Raw genomic sequence first — 24,274 nt, 5'->3', positions numbered from 1 at the left:
TTTGCCTGTATCCACCAGGCAATTTGCTTGTAAATGTCAACGTTGCTATGGCTGATCTGTAGCTGTGCCTGCATTGCCTCTTCTCTCCACCGGCCTAGGAGATCCAATACTTCCTGTCTAGTCCAAGCAGAAGCGCATCTAGTGCATGGAGCTGGCATGGTTAGCATAGGTGCTGGAACTAAGGGGGAAAGGGGGTGCTGCAGCACCCCCGGACTTGAAGTGGTTTCCATTATATACAGGGTTTACAGTTCGGTTCAATGGCTCTCAGCATCCCCACAATAAAAATTGTTCCAGCACCTCTGATGGTCACTTGGGCAGTTTCATACAACGAGGGCAAGCTGCTAGGTGTGCTTACCAATGTGGGCAATCAGGAAAAGGCATTTCAAAAACATGTGAGGATTTAAAATGTGCGAGTAGCTTCTGGTCTCTGTGATCCCTGGGCAATGGAATTTAAAAAGTGCCTCAAACAGTCACTGTTGCAGAGAATCAGGCATTGTGGGACAGCTGCTGGAGGACTGTAAGGGTTAACACAGGTTATCAATCTTTACACTATTTCGGTAAGTTGTCCACATCTCTACGCCATTTGTGGAAGGGATTTTACTGTGTCACTGTAACGGAGTGTCATAACGGCTTATGTTGTCTGGAGACAAATTTGAGTGTAGACACATGCACACATAGGTCAACGCAAGGTGACTAACACCAATCTAACTTTTTGTAGAGTAGACCAATCCTTAGTCACTTTTCCAAATTAAGCATTGTAGAGAGGTTTGGCCGGGGCTCGTGTCGGGGACCACACCACCTCAGTACTTCCTTCCAGTTGTTGACCGGGAATTAGCCTGGCTGCAGGAGTCTCTCACCACGGCAGCAATAAAGGCAAACACAGACAGTTATTCATGCCAGCCCATGGTCAGCGGCAATAGGGAGTCAAGGGCTCAGGTCTTCAGACAGGAGCTGAGCAATAGTTTATATAATTAGCAGGTCCAGGCCCTGGGTCAGGGCGGGGAAGCAGAGTGTCAATGGCTCAGGCCTTCAAGCAGGGGCTGAGCAAACAGTTATATAATTAGCAGGTCCAGGCCCTTGGTCAGGGCGGGGAAGCAGAGTGTCAATGGCTCAGGCCCTCAGGCAGGGGCTGAGCAAAGGCAGGTAAACAACAAGCCCAAGCTCTTGGCTCAGAGGGGCCCAGAGGGGAAACTGCCACCCACAAGTTGGGTAGCAGGGGGACGCAGGCCCTCCCACTCCACTGCGTCCCAGCCTGGGGCCCTAGCAGCAGCAGAAGGCCTGTTGCTGAGTCAGTGGGGATCCTGACCGCAACAGACTGACATAGGCTCTGGCATTGCTGCAGTCAGACTAGGATCAGCTGCCCCCAAGCCACTTCCTAACTCCCCCTCTAGAGATACCTGGGTCCGGACGGTGTCTCTAGGGGGGTCAAGCACTATGGGGTCCTTAGGGTAACTGGCAAGGGGTAGGTTTGGCAGCTTTTCTGGGTAACTGGTGAGGGTCCTACATGGGAGCTCCTCGAGGCTCTGGTCAGCATCAGCTCTGGTCAGCGTCAGGCATTGGTCAGGCAGGCCAATCTTCCGGTCCGCCACCGGTTGCCGGGGTCTCCCAACCGGGAGCTAGGCCGCAGGCATCTGGCCTCTCTGGTGGCTGCTTCTCCAGTAAGCTCTGGGGTTGGGCTTTTATACTTCCTGTCCTCACAGGGAAAAAATTTTCCTCTTAGGAAAAATTAGTGGGTGCTCTGCACCCACCGGCAGCCAAGCTCCCCTCACCCCCCGCCCCACCTCCTCCTCCGCTTCCTCCTCTGAGTACGCATGTCCCTGCTTCTCCGCCTACCTCCCAGAGCTTCCCACCTTGCCACCGTCAAACAGCTGTTTGGCAGCATGCTGGGAGGGAGGGGGAGGAGTGGGAACAGGACACGCTCAGGGGAGGAGGTGGAGAAGAGGCGGGGCTGGGGCAGGGATTTGGGGAAGGAGTCAGAATAGGGGCAGGGAGGGAGTTGGGGGCTGAGACTTTGGGGAAGGGGTTGGAATGGGGGCAGGGTAGGGGTGGAGTCGGGGTGGAGCTGGGGACAGAGGGGGTCAAACACCCACTGGCAGGAGCAGAAGTCAGCCCCTATGCCTGTCCTGCGCCTTGACCTCTGGGGGGTGGGCGCAGGATTCGCTGGCTCCCCCCTCACTTTGGTGTCCACAGGGGCTCGTCCCTCTCCGGAGCAGCAGGGGACCACACCGCCTCGCCATAGGCACCAACGCCATGGGTGCTCTGGGGTTGGAGCACCCAGGGGGAAAAATTGGTGGGTGCTCTGCACCCACTGGCAGTTTCCCCCACCGACCCCAGCTCACCTCCACTTCCACCCTGCCTCCTCCCTTGAGCGTGCCACGTCCCACTTCTCGAGGAGGGGGAACGCCGTGCGCTCGGGGAAGAGGCGAGGCCAGGGCGGGGATTTGGGGAGGGGTCCAATAGGGGCAGGGGGGGGCGGAGTTGGGGTGGGGACTTTGGGGAAGGGTTTGGAATGGGGGCGGGGAAGGGGTGGAGTTGAGGCGGGGGGGCACAATCACCCACCAGCGCCGGGGAAAGTTGGTGCCTATGCACCTCGCTACAAGACGTATGTACTTTTCCTTCAGTGTCAACTCAAAATGGATTGATGCTTTGATTATTTTCTTTGCATATAGCCTAGACATAAATCTTAAAAAATGGGCCTTAACCAGAAGTGATGATATCATCTTAATTATAGTAGTTCTAGAGAGCTGCACAAACTTAATAATGTGGAAAGAAGATCCTATAACAGGAACAGTAAATAAACAATAAATGAGAGCAAATTGTTCAACACACACACACAAAAACAAGATTAAAGCACAATTTAATGAGGTATGATACGTTTTATTATAATTTTAAAGTGCTCTGAAACAGTTACAAACTAATTAAAAGTCACTGAAGGCAAAAACACACAAGCTTTATCTGTAAAGATGTTTTTCTCTGTGTCTTTATAGAGGGAAAAATTCACTCACAATTTTTGTCAAGAAACTTCTATCAGTATTTCAGACTCTCCTCTTCTCCATCATCAGTACTGTGTCTCTGAGAGAAAATAATTTTCATATTTTCTTTTGGAACTATTAGGATGTGAAGTAGGATGTCATCTCTGTCTCTCTGAGATTTCTTTACCAGTGTTTTTTTTTTTTGCTATGTTTCTTTTTATATTATAACTGTTAGGCTCCCCAGGGGAGCAATAAAACACAAAGCACAGAAGGTACATATCTCTCAAATGTTTCCTTGCTTGGTGTTCAACAAAAATTCTCAAGGTGGAAATGAATGTTATCTGTGTGAAAATTAAGTTGCTAAGATTACAAGGTCATTGTAAAGGAAATAAGGAAGAGGATACATGTACTTGAAATATACTCCTACTTTGTTCTTTACAGAATTTGTCCCTATTTGCGTGGAAACCACCACATCAAAAGCCATAATTTGTCTGCCAGCAAGCAAATAATGTATAGTATACCTGCATTACAAGGGTCACTCATTCAGGACTACCTCTTGCTATGAGTGGAAAAAGTCTATTGAAAGATGAGACTCCTCTGCATGATTTTTTTTTTTTTTTTTGCACCTTAGAGACGAAACTCCTCTGCATGATGAATAGTCACTTATGTTTCAAAGGGGTGTCTGGCTAATATTAATGACTTTCTCGCCTGACACTTTTATTAGATTATTTCTTCACTAGCTTGTCATTAGCTGGTATCTGTTAAGGCCATGAGAAGATTTACAAAAGGGGATAACGGAATAACTGTGCTGGAAAAAGTTAAGGATTTTGTTAGTAGGAGACAAAATAAGCAATGGCAAAATGGCTAGTTTTGCCAGTACCACTTTCTAGAGTAGGCCAGGCCCTGATGGGACTGAAGATCTGGCCCTATACAATGTATATTTTCTGCTATAAATCCACCACTTCTCTGGCATTTGGTTACTTTTTGAACTCACGCCAGTCTTTTGAACTTACTGATGGATGAATTAGGCCAACACAGAATGAATGTGTATGTTTCAGCTTCTAAATGTGAGTCATCTTTAGTTGATTTTTTTCCCTCCTCAGGTTCAGAGATTCTGTTTTTCATTCCAGATAAGGCAGTGAGTTTTTGCAACCTTATTTCTCTGGGGGCTGAGGCTGTTGATCTGAAGTCATTTGGTGCGCTGACAGAGAAGAGAGATTTTGAAATAGGCAGAGCCTTACAAACACACTTGCTCATCCACAACAAATAGGGTTGCCAACTGTCTAATCACACAAACCTAAACACTTATGCCCCACCAGTTCTCTGAGGCCCCACCCCTGCTCACTCCAGCCTCCCTCCCTCAGTCACTCGCTCTCCCCCACCCTCACTCACTTTCAACAGGCTGGGGCAGGGTGTTGGCGTGCGGGAGCACGGGCAGCAGATAGGGGAGGCTGGGGGAGGCTGTGCCTCCTCAAACAGCCAAGCATGGACTCTCCCACACTCCACCCCCAGGGCCCCACTTCAGCGGTGCCGCTCGGCTCCAGGGGCTGGGCAACGCTACCCACTTTCAGGGACTGGGGGGCTGTGGCAAGACTGCGTGCTCTCCGTCCCTGTGCTGGGGGGCTGTGGGCACTAGCCAGCCTCGGGCAGGGGCCGGCAGCTGCAGTATGGGAGCTCTGGGTTCTGGGGTGTGCAGAAGGGGAAGTGCCTTGGGTGGAAGGGGCAGGGCTGGGAGCTAGCCTCCCCCAGCCAGCGGTTCACGAGCCACCCAGGTGCTGGAGTGGGTGTGGGGTGTGGGCTCTGGGAGGTAGTTTGGGTTCAGGAGGAGGCTGGGGGTGGGGGTTGGGGTAAGGGAGAGGGCTTGGGGTGCAGGCTCCAGCCAGGCGGTACTTACCTTGTGTGGCTCCCGGAAGCGGCGGTGTGTCTGGCAGAGGCTCCTAGGCTCAGGGGTGTCCAGGAGGCTCTGCACACTGCCCCTGCCTGCAGGCACTGCCCCCACAGCTCCTATTGGCCAAGGTTCCCTGTTCCTGGTCAATGGGAGCTGCGGAGTCGGCGCTCAGGGCATGGGGAGGCACACAGAGACCCTTTGGCCACACTAAGCCTAGGAGCTGCTGTTGAACATGCCGTCCACTTCCCGGAGTGGTGTGGAGCCACGGCAGGTAGGGAGCCTGCCTTAGCCTCACTGCATCATCAGACTTTTACTGGCTTTAGTCGCCTTCGGGAGATCAATCCGGATTCCGGGAGACTCCCAGCTAAACCGGGAGGGTTGGCAACCCTAATAGCAAATAGGGCATTTTCCTTTGCAAGTTGGGCCTTATTCGCTTGCTTCTGCAGAATGTATAATCTCATTTAAAAAAAAAAAAAAGCCCCAACTCCGCAAAGTATTTAGGCTCCTAATTTCCATTAATTTGCAGACTGATATCCTAAAATACTAGAGAAATATCAACTGGCTCAGTTCATATCACTGAGGTATTATTTCTGAAGCCTGCCACAGTGCCACTTAATGGGTCTGTATAGACTACCAAAAACAACTGAATCAGGGAACGCTGGTATAGAACAGTTAGGCTCTACCCCCAGGACATATCGTAACTATGCTGTAACCAGGCCATGTAATATCCATGCTGGTAGTAGACACGTTTTTGTAGTGCAAATGGGCACCATGTCCGACTCTGTTTTGTTATGCTTAAAAGAAACACACACAAACACACACACACACACACACACAAAAGGTTCTGCAGCTGGATTTTATAGTTACCAGCTTAGTCAGTTCGGTCAGTTCCAGTGGCTAGCTGAAACTGCACATGAGGGAGGGGAGCTGGGCCTCTGTCCACAGCTCCGATGTTGATGCAGAATGAACCCAAAGTCCCATGGCAATACACTCTTCTTTTATAAAAAGTAAAGGAGGACTTGTGGCACCTTAGAGACTAACCAATTTATTTGAGCATGAGCTTTCGTGAGCTACAGCTCACTTCATCGGATGCACAAGTACTCCTTTTCTTTTTGCGAATACAGACTAACATGGCTGCTACTCTGAAACCTTCTTTTATAGTGTCCGAGTAACAGCCGTGTTAGTCTGTATTCGCAAAAAGAAAAGGAGTACTTGTGGCACCTTAGAGACTAACCAATTTATTTGAGCATGCTCAAATAAATAAAAGCTCATGCTCAAATAAATTGGTTAGTCTCTAAGGTGCCACAAGTACTCCTTTTCTTCTTTTATAGTGATAAGTTCCCATATAAGTGTATGGACCTTGCTGTGTCACAGCGGAGCTGTCAATCACGAGGTATTCAAGGTTGCTCTTAATTAGCATTATTTTGAGTTGTTACCCGGAGAATCCGGCAGCTGTTTCTTATCTCATCCCTTTGGCTCAACTCCTTATCTCGTCCTTGGGGTGTATGCCTTTGCTTTAGGGTCGTCAGTCTGCATTCTGGGTGATTGATAATAAAGTTGGTGCCTCTTGACTCCTCCACTCCCTACTTGACCATCCGGCCCAGTTGTCCTTTCTCAGTTAATTACCATACATTCTTCACTCACACCAAACAGTAAATAAGGCAATTACAGCCATAAAACTTCTATCCTTCTAAGAACAAATGTTAACACAATCAGCAAAAAATAAACTCAGAACAATTTCTTTTTACTAATTCAAAGCTACAGTTTCTTCTTACTAATTCAAAGCTAGCAAAATGGAGTATAATGCAAAATAAGCAAAGTGGAGTACAATTTGACTTGAGACAATTTCTTCCCATTAGGCTTTTGGCCTACATTGTCCCCCCTTTGACCCTTTAATATCATATATTAAATGGGCAATGTATTGCGAAGCAATTTGGGCTTGTGGTTTTATTTTGAGGTACATTCTCTTAATCCAACAGCACATAAAACACATTATACCAACATTATTCCAATTAGTACAAAGAAAACAATTATGGGATGAATCATAATATTTAAAACTGATATCCATGAGGGGGACCAGCATCTAAAAATGTCATACCAATGATGCACCGTCATTTGTTGAGCTTGTGTGGATACTTTTAGAATTTCAGTTCTCTGGTGCAAAATAGCCAGACTTCGTGTTAGTACTTTTGTCCAGGTTGCTGCAGCTAATTGACTAATTTGCTTATTACCTGATAGCCATTGGTACAAGTTGGTCCACAAAGAAAAATGAAAACTCAGGGCATTATTGGCATCTACTAGGTTAACACCCTTATGTTCATGAACCGGAAAATAGTAAGTCATGGTGGGAGTTCGCAATATTGTTACATTGCACATACATTGTTGTACAGGTGGCCTTTGAGTATACTTTTCCTGCCACACAATTTTTCCCAATGCAATAATACAAACACAATTCTTTCCATCACAGTATACTTTGGTGGTGCTATTATCCAATTCATCCCAGTAGCATGTGCTAAATTTTTGTTTTGCATGGAGCAAGGCTCCTCTAAAATCAGCAAGGTGGGGCATACCCACTGTCGGGTAGTCCATTTTTCACACGTTTTACTCTTAGTTTTATCCCTCAAGACTTATGTGTGGTGCTTCTGGAAGACTTCAGCCATTCCTCTCCCATCCAAACCTTGTACGTACCTCAAACACTAACAGGGACTTGGATATATATTTGTCTGGCTAATGATGTAGAAGAAGACTTGTTAAAGTTATTACTTGTTACTTGTTATTAGTTAGATTAAGTTTGGGTTCTTACCTCAAACATCAGTAAATTTGACCCCTAACCCATGCTCTCATTCACTCCCCTGAGATGCGACAGAGCTTCTTTTGTGCCTTGATGCTTGTGTTACAGTGTCAACACCACCTAAATCATTTTTCCATATTATCTCTGTCAAACACAAGCTTGCGAAAGTTCAGATAAGGCAGAATGAGGCTGTGACACAATAAACCTCGAAGTAGTACCCTGTAACGCATAATCGTTCAAATATGGTTGTGATATTTCATACAAAGCATGCCTTGTAAGATATCATATGAAAGGTCATGATCTGCTGAAACCCATTGTTCTGTCAAAATATGTGTATCATTGGTGTGTATGAAATTATCAGAAGTTGTTGTGTGGTTGTTACTGAAATATGCTGTGAGTTTGGGAGTTGCCCAATGCTAGTTCTTCAGTGACAACAAAGGGAGCGACCTATGTTGACAACAGGAGGTGCTATTACCCCTGAAATGGATCTTTGCTGGCTCCTGGTGGAGCAGATTACTCTCATACCATAAAAAGCTCCACAGTAATTATCTTCAGTACACAGTAGTTTATTGAGAAGGAATTACAGAAGCATAAAGGATTATATTAAGCACATAACTCTGATGTTAGACATTAAGAGCTATACATTATGAGCTATACATTCCTCTTAATGAGTCTCTCTTTCACAAACAGGCCCTGCTCTAGCCTCACGTAGTTCCTGCTTGGCAAACAGAGAAGGTGGTTACCAATTTTATACACGGCTTCTTTTCTTCTCAGCCCTCTGATCTGTCTCAGATTCCCTCAAGGCAAGGCCCTCATTGCCTTGAGACCCCTCTGGTTCATAGTCCTCCTGGAGCCCATGGAGCAGAGTTTTGGCTACTCTGTCTAGCAGCGTTGATTCTTCAAGCGTTAATTAAGGAATCCCAAACACAGTCATTTACTTTGCTTGATTCTTATACACTTTTTCCCCAAAGGAGTCACATATCTTAAAAGCATGCTCGGTGGCCATGTGGTTACTAATTTTTACCTGATTAGTATTTTAGAAAGGATTGGGGGGCGGTACCAAACGAAGATCACCCCACATTTACTCACTGATCAATCATTCACTCTATCTCTCTGTGTGATGTTCCTGCTATAAGGTCACTATAATCAGGTCGACCTGTGCTCCATGTTGGAACTTCATACGTGTAATATTTACTTTTGCATGGGCCCATATTTGCTGACTAATAGGTTCAATATTGATCATACACGCAGACTTTGCTAGTCCTTTATCAAATTTGCTTCTGTTTAAAGGGAACCTGCTCCCAGCATCCTCTGCAGCCATTCAGCCACGTTTAAGTCATGTCAAGTTATGCTCTCACCATTCATTCAGCATGGCCACACCAATTTGGTACCATCCCAACAACCCACACCCAGGCGGGCGTTAAATGACTATTAATCAGCAAGGAAGTTGTAAACAAGAGATTTATAATTCTGTAACAGAGTTGCGCAAGCATCACACAATGGGGCTTTCTCAACTCTTTGACTCAGCAAGGCCCAACAGAACATGTCTGGACTAATACTTTTCAGGACTGAGGATATAAAAAAAGGGACAGTGGCATCATGAGATTACTTCTCTTCTCTCACCTACGCTGAAGGTGACAAGAACAGTGGGAAGACAAAGACTTGAGCTGAGGAGACTGGTCCCAGGCTGAGAAGGAAAGTCAGCCTATGTATTAAGGACTGTAACCTGCCTGCAACATCTAGTATGGTGAGAAAAACTGCTTGATCCAAACACTGCTAAATCTAATAAGGTCCCACAATTCCAGGTTGTACCCCTGGGATCCCATCACAGTGGCTGGTTCAGATTACTGCTTTAACAATTCACCCAGTTTCATTATTAGAGCAATGTTTGTTTGAAAAATAAGAGTATGTGAAGGGTTCATGTAGCGTTCATGCACCTGGAAACAGTCAGGGCACACCCTGACTGTTGTGTAGGAGCGATGCACACATTGCTCTGTCCAAGGACGTGGACCATGGGAACATGGACCATTGGGAAGTCAATTAAAGGACATCAACCGTGGGAAGCTTCCTTGGCCTGGGCTCAAGGCCTGAGAACAAAGATTGTAGTAGATAGAGGCTGGTAAATAAGAATATTAATCAAAGTCATATTATTTCCTTTGTTGATGCCTTTTGCGGTCGGAATATGTAATGTGCAGGGGGGAGAGAAATAAAAGAGAGGTGGAAAAGCTGACAGGGGCAATCCCGTCAGCAGACCAGCCTGCTTGCTTGCCTAAAGCCGTGTCCTGTCTTGTATTGAACCGCCACAACTGGCACCCAAACGTGGGGCCCTCAGCACTCACCTCGCCCGCCAAGGGTTTCAGACGCGTCACTCATCCGCTTCGCGGATCCCGGTGAGTATTTTTCATTGTGGTAAGTATGGGAAGCTCCCTCTCTGCCTTGCAAGTGCAACACCGCAACAAGCTACAGTATTTGCTGCGTAAGGCTCAGCATGATTGCCCCACTCGAGAACTCACTCTCCTGCTACAGGAGGTGAGTGCCCAATGCCCGTGGTACCCTGAAGCTGGAACCCTTAAGCTAGTGGACTGGGAGCGGTTGGGCCAGACATTGCACAAGGAGCCTCGGGCGCCCGTGCAGGCTTTACATGCCTGGCACCTCTGCCGCGACACAATACAGCGTGTCGCTTCGGACAGGCCCTCCCTTGCGGGGCTGATGTTCTCGCCACTCCCGTCCGCTCCTGCAGCCGTCCCCCCTCCTAGCGATGTGACACAGTGTGTCGCCTCGGAAAGGCCCTCTCCCGCACCAACAGAGGGGCTGCCGATCTCGCCACCCCCGTCCGCTCCTGCAACCATCCCTCCCCCTGCTTCGCCCCCAGTGCCTCTATTACCACCGCCTCCCTTGCCTTCCCCACCGGAGCCAGTGTGTGATTACCATCCTCTCGTGGGGCCCCATGCTCCGGGGCCCCCCGGGGGGTTGTCCGCGTCTGCTCAGGGGCTTTCACTGGTGCAACAAATGGTTCATGCAGCGAAGACTCGCTCAGATCTTACAGCAGAGGAGCTGGCTGAGCTGGTCTCAGTCTGTCCGGTGACCTGGCAAGATGATGGCCAGGGCAACCAGGTTGCAAACTGGGTCAGTTTGCCTTACTCGGTGATCAGAGAGGTAAAGAAAGCGATTCGCGATTTCGACCTGACCAGCACGTATGTGCGTGGTCTCATTGAAGGGCTAGGTTCTGGGTACTCCCTGGTCCCTGAAGACTGGAAGGCGCTGTTGCGCATGATGCTGACACCTAGTCAGTATGTTATTTGGCTTAGTGAATTTCGGCAGATGGCGGAACGCCAAGCCCAGGTGTATAGAGAGCAAGGTGTCATTTATGAGCACTTGGCAGGGGAGGGCCAGTTTGCTACTGTCCAGCTGCAGTCTCAACTCCCTCCGGCCGTCTTCCCCATTATTTCCACCTGCGCCCAGCATGCTTTCCGGAAGGTCCCGGATTCAGGCAAGCCTACCAAAAGCTTTGCCAGTATCCGTCAGGGTGCATCAGAGTCCTTTATGGATTTTACCAACAGATTGCAGGAGGCTATCCTCCGACAGATGGATAGCCCTGCAGCAGCTCAGGAGATCCTGTTAAAAATGGCAGTTGAAAATGCGAACGAGGATTGCCGCCGTGCCCTCCAGGCGGCACAAGCCTCTGGGATTCTAGAGCTGTCGGACATGCTGCGGGCGTGCCAAAACATCGGCACCCAAGCCCATAAGGCTGGAGTTCTGGCTGCCGCCCTGCGGAAAAGCGGGAAGGAGGGGAAGCGTTGTTACCGCTGTGGTAAGGAGGGTCATTTTCAGCGCTCATCAATGGCGCCCGCTCGCCCCTCAAAGAAGTGCCCCAAGTGTCGGAAGGGCTATCACTGGGCTAATCAGTGTTGTAGCGGGTGGGGAAACCGCACGGCGGGTCCCCCCCGAACCCAGGGCCAAACGGAGGTGTTTCCCACTCAGACAACTGTTCCTCTGCTTTAAAACCCAAAGACTCCATGAAGGCGGCGACTGCCGGAAGTGCAGGGCTTGATTTGATTATGCAGGAGGACGCTGACTTTCGGTTGCCGGGGGAGGTTTGCGCCATACCTACCCAGGTGACGGGACCTCTCCCTGCCGGATTTGTGGGTCTGGTTCTCCCTCGCTCACACGCTGGGAAACAGGGTTTTTTTGTCATCCCAGGGGTCATTGACGCCGACTACACCGGCGTTATTAAGGTTCAGGTATGGACCCATCTTCCACAGTCGCTCCCGCGTGGACGGTCAATTGCGCAATTGATTTTAGTCCCCTATCAGGTGCCAGCTGCAGAGGATCGCGCCCGGGGCGGAGGCGGCTTTGGATCGACGCTGGCTCAGTCGCCATCTCACAACACGTCCTCTCCACTTGTTGCTCTAACAATGTCGGTCCGCCCCTCGAAACCTCAGTTAACACTTCTCTTAAATAATGTTCCCTTTACAGGACTGGTGGACACTGGAGCTGACGTTACGGTGATTCGTGATCCGGAGTGGCCGGTCAGTTGGCCAACAGTTCCTTCTAAAGAGTTGTGGGAGATCGGGGGTAGTAAACCCGGGCGCCAAAGTTTGTCTTGGGTCACGGTCTCTAAACCAGGAGGCCGTGCCCTTGCTACAATCCGCCCTTTTGTGCTCCCTGTCCACCTCAATATTTGGGGCCGTGACTTACTTACAAAGCTGGACACCACCCTCGATATTAATATATAATGGCCCCAAACCCTCCCACACCCACCTTGCCCTCCACATTACCATTGGTATGGCAATCCTTAGAGCCCGTATGGATTGACCAGTGGCCCCTCCCTTCAGAGAAGCTGAAAGCACTTCATTCGCTTGTGCAACAACATTTGCATGCACAGCGCTTGGAACGCTCCACTAGTCCCTGGAACACCCCGGTGTTCGTTATTAAGAAAAAATCGGGTGCATGGCGGCTGTTACATGATTTAAGAGAAATAAATAAATGCATACAACCCATGGGCCCCTTACAATTTGGCTTGCCGAACCCAAATTTAATTCCTCAAACTGATCAGCTTTGTGTGTTAGATTTAAAGGATTGTTTTTTCACCATCCCCCTTTGCCCACAAGATCGCGAAAAATTCGCGTTTACGGTGCCACAATATAATAATCAGCAACCCTCTCATAGGTATCAGTGGAAGGTCTTGCCCCAGAGAATGCAAAATAGTCTGACCTTGTGTCAGCTCTTTGTGGATCGGGCCCTCGCCCCTTTTCGTGCCCGATACCCCACACTAAAGGTCTACCATTATATGGATGACATTTTGCTTAGTTGTCCCCAGGTCACGGCAGAACAGCTTGAATCCTTGTCCCAGATTCTCGGCCAAAATGGCCTATTAGTGGCACCAGAAAAAATCCAACGCTCTTATCCCTACCACTACCTCGGGCATAAGGTTTTACAAACCTATGCCGCCCCTGTTCACCCAGAATTGGTTCTACCTCAACCCCTAACCCTTGTTAAATTACAACAGATTTTGGGTCATTTAAATTGGATCCGACCCTACTTCCGTCTCCCCACATCAATGCTGCGGCCGTTGTTCGAGCTCCTACGTGGAGCTCGGGCACCGGGCGCAGTTATTGCCATCACTGAGGAGCACATTGCCTGCATTCGACAGATCAATGCAGTGTTGAGTCAGCAGTTTGTGGATAGACTCACTGAGGTCCATCCCCTCCGGTTGGTTCTCCTTGCCACCCCTCATACGCCCACTGCGGCTCTGTTTGTACCTCGTACGGTCACAGCCGTCTCTATTATAGAGTGGATATATTTGTCATCCACTCCTCCTCGGAACATTTATCCTTATTTAGATGCCCTGTCTGATCTTGTTCGTAAAGCCTGCCACCGTGCAGTGCAACTGACGGGTACCGATTTAGTTGCCATTGTGTTCCCCTTGTCCCGTAGTGAATTTGATTCCTTGTGCCACGCCTCCTTGGCCTGGCAGGTTGCACTTTGTGATTATGTGGGAGAGATCTCTTATAATCCCCCAAAAGATCACCGATTGGTAATTACCCAACAGGTGTCCCTAATTGTACATCGTCTTAGCCGCTCTCAATCCATTGTTTCAGCTGTCACTCTTTTTACGGATGGCTCTCCACATCGAGGTGTTGTCACCTATCAATTTGGTGACCTCCCTCGTTGGCATTCTCGTTTTACGCTGCCTCAGCGTTCCGCGCAGTGCTCAGAACTGGCTGCTGTTGTTTTAGCCTTTCAACTTTTTGCTGACTGTCCCTTTAATCTGATTGTGGACACCCATTATGTTTATCAGGTAATTGATCATTTACCCCTAGCCCTCATTACCCCTCAGGTCGATGCAGACCTCCTTCGCCTGTTTTTGTCTTTACAGTATCTCATCACCACTCGTAATTTCCCTTATTTTGTTGCTCATATTCGCAGTCATACCCCTCTGCCTCAGCTACTCACTGAGGGCAATGTGCGCGCCAATCGCACGCTACGTGGTGAGGTAAATTCCCTTTTTTCTGACCCCATTGAAAGCCATGCCTTTTTTCATCAGTCTGCCTCTGTTTTGGCCCGGCAGTTTCACATTCCTGCTGATCATGCACGTTCTATTGTTCGTTCCTGCCCCCACTGTGCCGCTGCTGCCCCTACCTTTTCTTATGCCGTTAACCCCAGAGGCACCGCAGCGAATCATCTGTGGCAAACGGATGTCACTCACGTGCCACAATTCCGCCCCTATTCGTTTTTACATGTTTCCATTGATACCTATTCGGGATTCCTCTGGGCAACCCCACAGCATGGAGAAGCCACTCCCAAAGTTATTCACCATTTGCTAGCCTGTTTTGCTGTTATGGGCCGCCCGAGCCAGATAAAAATGGATAATGCCCCAGCCTATTGCTCCACAGCCCTTTCCACCTTTTGTGCCCAATGGGACGTCCGTCTCACACACGGGATCCCTTATAATTCCACGGGCCAAGCCATTGTTGAACGTGCAAATTGCACGCTAAAAACCTTGCTTGACAAACAGTTAAAACAAGGGGAGCTGCGTCTCCGAACCTTAGGAGACATTCAGCAGCAATTGCATATCCTTTTGTTCACTTTAAATAACATAACGCTGAACACAGATCAGCAGACCCCCGCGGATTGGCATTTTCATAAATCCGAGGTACTGGAAAGACCGCGTGTCTATTACCGTCAGCTGCCCGATCCGCAATGGCTGGGCCCAGTACCTCTAATCACTTGGGGTCGGGGATATGCTGCTGTGTCTCTCCCTGCAGGTTCCGGTTGTGGGTTCCGGCCCGGTGTGTGCGACCGGCACTGAAGCAGCATGGCGTGGCTCCAGGGACTATCGAACCCCATACCGGAGTTTCAGCTGACTCTGGAGGAGAGCGCGGTGCCTCCCGGGTCGACAACGACGGGACGAAAACGGAAGAGGCGTAGTGTCCCAAGCCAGCCCGTGACATGGGGAGCAGTAAAAGCATTGGTCGCCGCGACTCAATGATGACTGGCAGCAAACCAACAGCCAGAGACTCCTGAGACTTTGTGGCAATTCTTGCCCAAATTACTGCTAATTCTATATTGATTGTATGCCTTTTGTGCCTGCTATTTCCTGTAGGGGTTGGCTCGGGAGCGCTTTCTCCGTTACAGGGCCGAATGACATATAACCTATGGGAAAGATTGGCATCAATAGCAAATGTTACCCACTTTTGTTTATCTGATTCTGTAGCAGCCGGAGAATTGTTAGGTACATGCCTTATTCCAGTATGTCATCACCCTGAGTAAATAGGGAATGAGACGATGCTCGCTGCTTACGCGAATCTCTCTTCCCAGTACTCTGGCATGGCTAATTGGGGCCCGGCCAACTATACTTTGCCTCACACGGCCATATCCCTCCACACACCGTACCTGGCTGGGGCCAACAATGTCACCTGTGCGCGTGTGGTTAACTGCACTAGTACAAAGGTTCCCTTGGGCTGTCGGCAAATTTCTCAACCCCTTTTAAATTGTTCCCACACCGTGAATGTTTCGTACAATTATGGCCATATCATCCTACCATCAGGGTGGTTTTTTACCTGCGGCTCACGCACCTTTAGTTATATTCCCGCAAATTCAAGCGATGGCACCCTTTGCTGCCTCAGTAGAATGACGCTCATTCTGCCTTTTGCCGGCCAAAAGCGCAGTAAAAGAGGTGTACCCCCTTCAGAAGACTGTGTTGCAGATGTTGATCTTTTCAGTCGCGCTGAGTATACCGCCTTAGCGGCCTCTTTTGTTGGAGTCCCCTGGGTTGCCACTTATACAGCCAGAACTTTGAATACCCTGGCGTGTTTTGCGGCAAAGACAATTAATACAACATCCCAGGCGATTGCCCTACTTAACACAGAGCAACACGAATTAAGGGATGCAATTTTAGATAACAGAGCAGCCATTGATTTTCTGCTCTTGAAACACCATCTAGGCTGTTCCACGTTTCGGCATATGTGTTGTTTTAATTTAACTGATAATAGTCGCTCCATAGAAACTAGACTGGCTGAATTGACCAATCTTACGGCACACATACGCCAAGATTTGGGGTTTGAGGGCTTTAGGAATTGGCTTACAGGTTGGCTGCCCTCTCTAGGATGGCTGCGACAACTTTTCGGTTATGCTGTGTTTGTGATTGTTGGGCTTATATTTTGCTGCTGCTGTATACAATGTATTCCCTCTTTGCTAAGGCTTTGTAGAGACCCACCCTGGCAGGCTCCCCGAGTTATGTCCTTGTCTGTCCGGGAGTTAAATCGCTTGCAAAACAAATTGATGGCTACCATGAGGTGGCCGAGCACAAATAACAAAAAAAAGGGGGGGATGAAGGGTTCATGTAGCGTTCATGCACCTGAAAACAGTCAGGGCACACCCTGACTGTTGTGTAGGAGCGATGCACACATTGCTCTGTCCAAGGACGTGGACCATGGGAACATGGACCATTGGAAAGTCAATTAAAGGACATCAACCGTGGGAAGCTTCCTTGGCCTGGGCTCAAGGCCTGAGAACAAAGATTGTAGTAGATAGAGGCTGGTAAATAAGAATATTAATCAAAGTCATATTATTTCCTTTGTTGATGCCTTTTGCGGTCGGAGTATGTAATGCGCAGGGGGGAGAGAAATAAAAGAGAGGTGGAAAAGCTGACAGGGGCAATCCCGTCAGCAGACCAGCCTGCTTGCTTGCCTAAAGCTGTGTCCTGTCTTGTATTGAACCGCCACAAGTATGTTTGATCCACTGGAGTTCTCCATGTATTGCTTGCATTTGTAAGGCTCTGAAAAGGTCTTGATGTTATATCCTTGGATGAATTGGCAGGGGAAAATTAACTATGATTAGGTGATAATGTGTTCTTATTTGTATACGGTTTCATCTGAAATCTTTATTTTCATTTCTGGCTGTATGAGGATTACGTTTTCACACTGGTTTATGCTGAGTGATTTTTCAGTCATGGTAAATGTTCTTGAATTTTGTCCTCTTGAAAACTTCTTTTGGAACCTTTCACCATGCCTTTAGTTGTCTACTTTCTGCAGATCTCATAAATTAAACAGACGGGTCATACTCATGTTTGGAGTGATTTTCAGGGATCTCGGAGGCAGGGCCGTCCCTAGCTATTTTGGTGCCTTTCGCAGCCCCCCAGGCCTCTGTGGGGAATGGGGGCTGGCTACTTCCTGCAGGAAGTGAAGGGACCTGGCCCCAGCCTGCTCTGCTCCCCTGGCTACTAGGCTTGGGGGGAGGGGGGAACCGCCCCGCAGCACTCGCTGGTGGCACGGCTGGGAGCCAGGGGAACGGAGCAGGCTGGGGCCGAGTTGCTCCACTTACCATGCCATGCGTGCAGGGTCGGGCCTGGCTGCCATCTTCAGGGGGCTCGGGGTGGGGCTGGGTGGGGCAGGACGAGGAGGGGCTGGGGCAGAGAAGGGGCGGGGGCCTAGGGAAGAGCCAGAGCAGAGGCTGGAGCAGCACGCAGCTGGGCTGGGCACCAGGAAATTTGGGGAACCAAATTTCCTGGTGCCCTACGCAGCTGCGTGCTTTGCATATGGGTAAGGATGGCCCTGCTCGGAGGTGCTGCGGGAAGTGATGCTAATGATTCAATAGGCGACACTTTTCCCTGTGAATCTAGTGAAATGTAAAACAATGGTCCTATCCATTGGATTATATGTCACTTTCCACAAGAGGCGTTGCCTGTCTGAGTCACAGGTGAAATTCAAGGCTTTCACAGGGAATTTTCCCATTTGGAGCTGAAATTGGTGATGTGGAGTCAGAAATTTCATAGTTAATTTATTTTAAAAATTTACACAAGCTCTGTTTCTTTGGACAGTAGTAGGAACAAACTGCATGTAGACAACTCCCTTTTGCAGGGATTCCAGGTAAGAAACCACTTCCATGTCCCAAGAGCTTTTCAGATTCTCATGCAGAGACCACACCAAACTCAATATGACTGTTCAACACCCCCTTCATTCAGCTCTCAACCTCTGAGTTTGAAAGCTAGGATTCCTTGTTAGCTGACCCTTGGACTCAGGGGTCCCATACTACTTTGATTCCCTGCATATGACTTTAATAGCCTAATACAGGGTTCAAAAGAATGACGTGAATAGGATGTGTTTGATGAAGGTCTTCAACCTCTTTGTGGAAGATGAACAGAAATGAAAGGGAAACTTACCTGCAAATTTCCTGAGCTTCTAGCATTTAGATTTTCTTTTAAAACATTCTGCTGTTATTTTAAGTGTCAATATTCAGAACCTTCATAATAAATAAAATTCAAAATAAAAATAAAGATTTTTGGTTTTGGGAATAGACTTACATTTCTGCACTCCCCAGTTGAGCAATTTCTATGTAAAATTCATCATTTCAATGCAATAATGAATATGAAAAAGTTTTAAACTTAGATTTTTATATTCACAACATAATTCTTGGCTTCCTGCGTCCAGTCCTTTTGGGATACCATTACATCAGTGACTGTATTGGAATGTGATATATGCAGCTGCATTAGAATCAGGAAGTGAAAACAGAGTTGGGAACTAGAAATAACTGGCCAACATCAATACACTTCAAAAGTATGTGTGTAGAGAAGTTCTTTAACCAGAAATGAAGCAGTTGCTTTCATAGGTCTTGAGAAGCAGCAAGTGTATTTGTATAATTTAACAGTCATGTTTTACAGCACTGAATTAAGTCTACTCTTATGATGTGAACATTACATGGCAGTTCATTTTGGTTGAAACTGCAGCCAGCCTGATGTTCACACTGTGTCCTACACAATGAACGGAGATGCTGAAACATTGCCCTTTTAAGGAAGGGGAATGGGAGGAATTCTTGCTTTTTTATTGTAGGGTTGTATTTCTCTAATTATGCAACTTATTTTTCCATTATATTTTGTATTATATATATATATATATATATATATTGTTTCTGGCTTATTTCCACTGAAATTACTAGAGATTCTGCCCTTCATTTCAGCTCGGAACAAGATCTAGCCCTATAGGTATAGTGCCACCACACACTGGTGGACGTTTCGGATTTCCCCCAGCGTCTCATGCAGTTTTGCAGGGAGTTAGCATCACCGCCGTTAAGCAATGGGATACGTGAGGAAGCTTTAGCATCGCTGCTGCCTTGGCAAGGGGACAGCTCAGCGGCGAAGTTCCCATTGCCATCGAAGGTGGGGGCATCCGGCCTGACACGTGCCACCTCCTTAGGCCGCTAGGGCCAGGCAGGGCCCCGTGACGCCGAGGAGACCCAGCAGTAGGTACGTCTTGGGGGGCCGTGGCGCTAGCCCGGCCCCACCGTCCCGTGTCGAGCGGGCGGAGGTGCCCGCGCCTCGAGGGAGCGCGGACCACAGCCACCGCGGGAGGAGACCCGCTCGATCCGCGCAGGCGCACTGCTGCCCAGCACAGGCAGCAAGCGGGCCCGGAGAGACGGGGAGGGGAGCGTTCTGTCCTCCTGTCGCAGTTAGGCAGGCTGAGTGCGCCTGCGCGCTGGGGAAGTGGAGGAGGGCGGGGCTGTATTTTGAACGGCTGGATGCGGGTGGCTCAGTATTTGGCAGGAAGGTGAGGAGGCCTCTAGCCTGGCAGCAAAGCCTAGGCGGGGAGCGGTGGCTCCAAATGTGGCAGGGGAGAGCAGCAGGCAGCGGCGGCAGAGGAGGGGGGCACACGAGAGAAGGGGCGCAGCTGTCCCCGCGGCGGAGCTGAGCGGCCTGGCGAGGCAGGGGGGCTCCGGCAACTGCAGCTCTGGCACCCCCAGGCCGTCCGCCTGGCACCCCCGGGCCCCGCCCGGCCAGCAGGTGAGAGCGAGAGACGAGGGGAGAGGGGGAGCCTGTCGCGCCGCCCTTGGCCTGGCCCAGTACCAGGCCGAGCCGGAGGGAGTCGCTGTGGGGGGAGCCGGAGCCGCCGCTCCCAGCCTCCCCCTCCCCCGGGGCTGCCCTGAGTTATTCACTCGTAGCTGGCCCCGCCCCAGGGCCCCCTCCCCGCCGTGGCTGCTGCGCCTCAGCCTCGGGGCCCAGCTCTGTCCTGGGGTGTGCGGGGGAAGGCCCCGGTGTGACCTCGGGATCCGGGAGAGGGGTCCTTTGGCTGCCGTCCCCCCAATACCGTCACCCCCCCCGGGGCTGCACCTTCCTCCCCCGCTACCAAACTGCTAGCGGGGGGCCCCGCACGGGGGGAGGGGTCCCCCTCGCTGGCAAAGCCCCAGAGTCAAGCCCCGCTCCCAGTGGCGCTGCAGCGCGTGTGTTTGTCTCTCCCCGCCACCCTCCCGTGGGGCCGGGCGAGGGGGTGCGCCGCACGGGGGCTGGTGCCCCACTAGGGCACGCGGGGGGTGGGGGCGCTGCTGTGGCGGTGGGACTGCGCCCGGCCCCCAGCACCGGAGCGACACACGGCGCTGCCGCTATCTGAGACACTCCGTGTGCGCGTGTGTGTGAGCGCGCCTGGCTCGGGCGCTGCTGGCTTCCTTTGTCTGCTGCTGCTGCTGCCGCCGCCGCGCTCCCCTCCTCCCTCTCTCGGTACCTCTCTCCCTCCCGCCCCCTCGCCCTTCCCCCTCCCTCCCTTCCTTCCCCTCTCTCCCAGACTCCAAGCGCTGCTGCAGCTGCAGGTTTGTAAATACTGGACCAACACACACACAACATGGCTGACGCTCGCCCTGCTCTTCCACCAGGCTCTCCTCCTCTGTCTCTCTCCGTTTCTTAATGTTTCAGTCGTAGGTGCTTTTCTGTCTCTCCCCCCATCCCTAATCTCCTTCCCCATTTCCTCTCTTCCCCCCCCACCCCCAAAAAAAGGGAGGAAAAGCAATTCACCCTCCTTGCGCGCATGGCGGGATTTCAAGGGTAAGGATCCTTGCTTTGGAAGCTTTCTCCTTTCGCTTTGCTGTTTACAACAAAATGAAACCTAAAATCAGAGGGAGCCTGGCAAGGTCTGGGGCGGAGGGGGAGGGAGGTGAATGGGGTGAGCCCTGCTGAGAGAGGCTTGATTGGAATGTGCGTGTCTTTTTCTCTTTAGGGTGGGGGTGGGGGGGAAACTGATGCACCAAAATGTTGGCAGAGATGAAATACTCTGTATTGCACTTGCAGAATGCTCTAGAGCAGTTTCTTTTCTTTTTCTTTTTTAAAGAATGTGGCTCATTATAAAGGTATCAACCAATACAGTCACTTGAAAGAAGAACTGGATCACTTAGGTCAGAATGGGTGTTGGGTGGATAAAAATCATACTGTAGGCTCTTGGAATTTTTGGTTGTATCTTCTCTAATACAGTATCAATATCTTGAGGAGCTTTCATACCATAGGATCCAGAACTGGAAAGGAGGATTGCTGAATTCTCTTTTGCAATGCCAGGTGTGTTGTACAAACCTATTTGCCCTTGTGATGACCACATCATGGCTGAAGGATGTTTCCTTTATAAAAGAAACATGATGCTGGGTATGCCAAAAATCTGAAAAGAATTGAGAACTTTCAGTGTGCTGTGTTGAACTGCAACAAGAAAGCATGTTTCCTTCCTACTTGCTCTTGGACTCTGGATGGAGTCCTAGCACTGGCTAACATTCAGTCCCACACCCTGAGGCCTCAGTTATTCACAGCACCCCCTTCTGGCTTCCAGAAGAACGTCCTCAAATCAGTGTATAAATGATGATGAATTTCTAAACTAGATGCTAAAGTAATACTGTTTGAAGGCAATTTCTTGTGCATATTTTCCCCATTCTAAAGTGACTAGGAGTAGAGCTGAATTTTTTTCCTAGGTTATTTTGAACCTAGGAAAATGAAGATGCAAAAGCCTTTTAATAGTCACTTTTTAGTGTTTTCTAGGCCTCTTGCTACATGTTTTGTGACGTTAGTGGTAAACATTTCGTTTCCAAAGCTTAAATTTACAGTATAATGCTGCTGGTGTATTGTCTAAAATGAAGTTAACGTAGGTGAAACTAAAATTATTTCACTACCTGGGTAACATACACTGCAGATTTGTGTGGAATCATTGCAGTAACTTACTGATAGGCCTAACTTCCATTAATAAATATCTGAGTTGTGCTCCAAGGTAACATTTTAGATTTTGTAGTTTTTGATGGCCTGCTTTGCTTTGGAAGCTTCTGGTAGTTTCTGGAAGAGAAACAGACTGGTATATTTGCATTTGTATAGGTTTTAAGCGATAGTTTAGTGGAATTATATTTCTTGTTTTGGAATTAGGTATGATGTGTCATACTGGCTGTATAAATATTCTAATATTTGCATCTCTGTTACAAAATGTCAGTTGAGTAGAGGTGAGGTCCAAATTAGAAGATCATTTTGGAATAGGTATCTCTGTCCTCTATACTTCATACAATGGCAGTACTGCAAAATTAAGTTATTCCTTTAACCTCACAAGCTTCTTTATAGTAATATCTGTGGAACCATTAAAATGTTCTAGTAGTAGCAGGTAAATACTCCGAAGATGGCTGTGCATTATATATCAACCACACTTCAAAACTGCTATTAATTTTTGTATTTTTATATTAAAAGCCTGCATGTGTCCTGTGTGTGTTCAGGTCCCCTCTCCTCCTTCGTCCTGTTGATACGCAGCTGCAATCTCATTGCAGAAGTAAAACTAATTTGAATGATGGACTTACATTGCAACTGTTTCAATGTAATATGAAGTCAAAATGTTTACCCATATAATTTATGTTGGAACTGGATCTTACTCTATAAAGCTAGAAACTAACTTTTCTTGCAGTTGAATAAATTTAGTTCACGGTTGCTTGGTACTGTTGTAGGTATCCTACAAGTCTTTTTGCATACCCTGTACACTTGACAACATGAATTTTTTAGTGTACAGGTGAGTCCTAGCCCAGAATGGAAGTCATTGATTTTTCTCAGTAGTGTTGCATAGGGAATTGGTCTGACCTAGGGATTTGCCCAGAGAATCCTCTCAATTTTCATCTTTTTCAAGTACAAATAGAGCAGGTGGGTGCAATTGGAGGACCACTTCTTGCATATTGGGGGTTGGGAGACAATGAAATATAAAATTCAAGAAGCTGTCAAGGTTATTGTGCCTAAAATGCAAAGTATGGTGTTTACTGAAAAGCATAGAACAGAACAATGTGCATCAAGATTTAATATAAATTACTCATAATATAACAATATTGTAAAACAAGACTGAAAGGGGAAGAACATGTAAAACACCTATTGTTACAGGTAGGCTAGCAGGAGGAGGTGAAAAGTGGGGAAACTTATAAACTGATTTACTCTCTATTAACATTTTTATCAGTGGATCTTGGTACAAACAGGAAACCGTAATAGAGTGAGATTCTTCATTTTAGCACAGAGCTTCACAAATGATTAAATGAATTCTGAAGGTAATCGGCTGTTTTAGTTCGTGTACACTTGAACTCCTACAGCTCTTCTGGTTTAGCTGTTCATGTGGGTGTGTGAATAGTACCCTTCCATCATTCATCTTATTCGGTACCTTCTCCCCAGTAATAGCTGCTAAACCCTTCTTGCCATGTTGAGATTTATAAAAATCTTGCTGATGCAATGTCTGTCAAACTTGCTTTAGAATATTTTAATGCATTATAGATAACTTCATTAAATTTGAACTTGTTTTGCCAAATAGGATTAAGATTTTAAAGAACAAGACAGAACAGTTTATCTTTGCCATTAAAGTTGTGCTTTTGGTTTTACTCACAAACTTATTAGGGAGATCAAACTGACTCTGCTTGTTAGTATGGGCAGGAATTGTATGTAACAATTTTAGACCATAGCCAAAATATCCTAATGTCAATGTGTCCAAAGGATGTTATCTGAAAAATGACTAACATGGAGGCTTATTTTGCATCTAACTGACCTTGTAAAAATGTGTTGGTGCTTTAGAATACCTGAGAGGAAGTAAACTTTCAGATCAAAATGGCTATGATCGGCTCAATTTTTTTCATACCGTATGGAAAGGATTCATCTTTATTCTTATTCTTTGTTCTTATATTATTTTCATTGTGTCACTTTGCATGGTTTTAAACCAGCTACTATATTGGATGTGAAAGAAATCTTCTGTAAAAGTCAGGTTAAGTTGACTTACTTTCTCATCTTCTCTTTCTTTTAAGTAGTTGGCATAGACATGTAGCTTGTACTTAGAAGAAAAATGTTAATCATTCAACTTGCTTTTATGTATGATTTAAAAGATC

General features: G+C 48.1%; 1 protein-coding gene across 8 annotated transcripts in view; it reads left to right on the top strand.

The window, feature by feature from the left end:
• Window positions 1–19,735: 19,735 nt before the first annotated feature.
• The window catches only part of SPIN1 (spindlin 1), a 109,643-nt gene continuing 105,104 nt past the window's right edge, over window positions 19,736–24,274 (top strand). For 4 of the 8 annotated variants that reach the window (XM_048849486.2, XM_048849493.2, XM_048849485.2 and 1 more), the window contains exon 1: window positions 19,736–19,928. The gene's annotated coding sequence lies outside the window, so the exon portion shown is untranslated. The other 4 variants (XM_048849487.2, XM_048849492.2, XM_048849489.2 and 1 more) reach the window with 2 other exon arrangements.

Source organism: Caretta caretta, chromosome 5 (genome assembly GCF_965140235.1).
Source record: "Caretta caretta isolate rCarCar2 chromosome 5, rCarCar1.hap1, whole genome shotgun sequence".
NCBI classification, from domain to species: Eukaryota; Metazoa; Chordata; order Testudines; family Cheloniidae; genus Caretta; species Caretta caretta.
The sequence above is the reverse complement of the archived record's forward strand: the minus strand, read 5'-3'. Positions and strand labels throughout refer to the sequence as shown.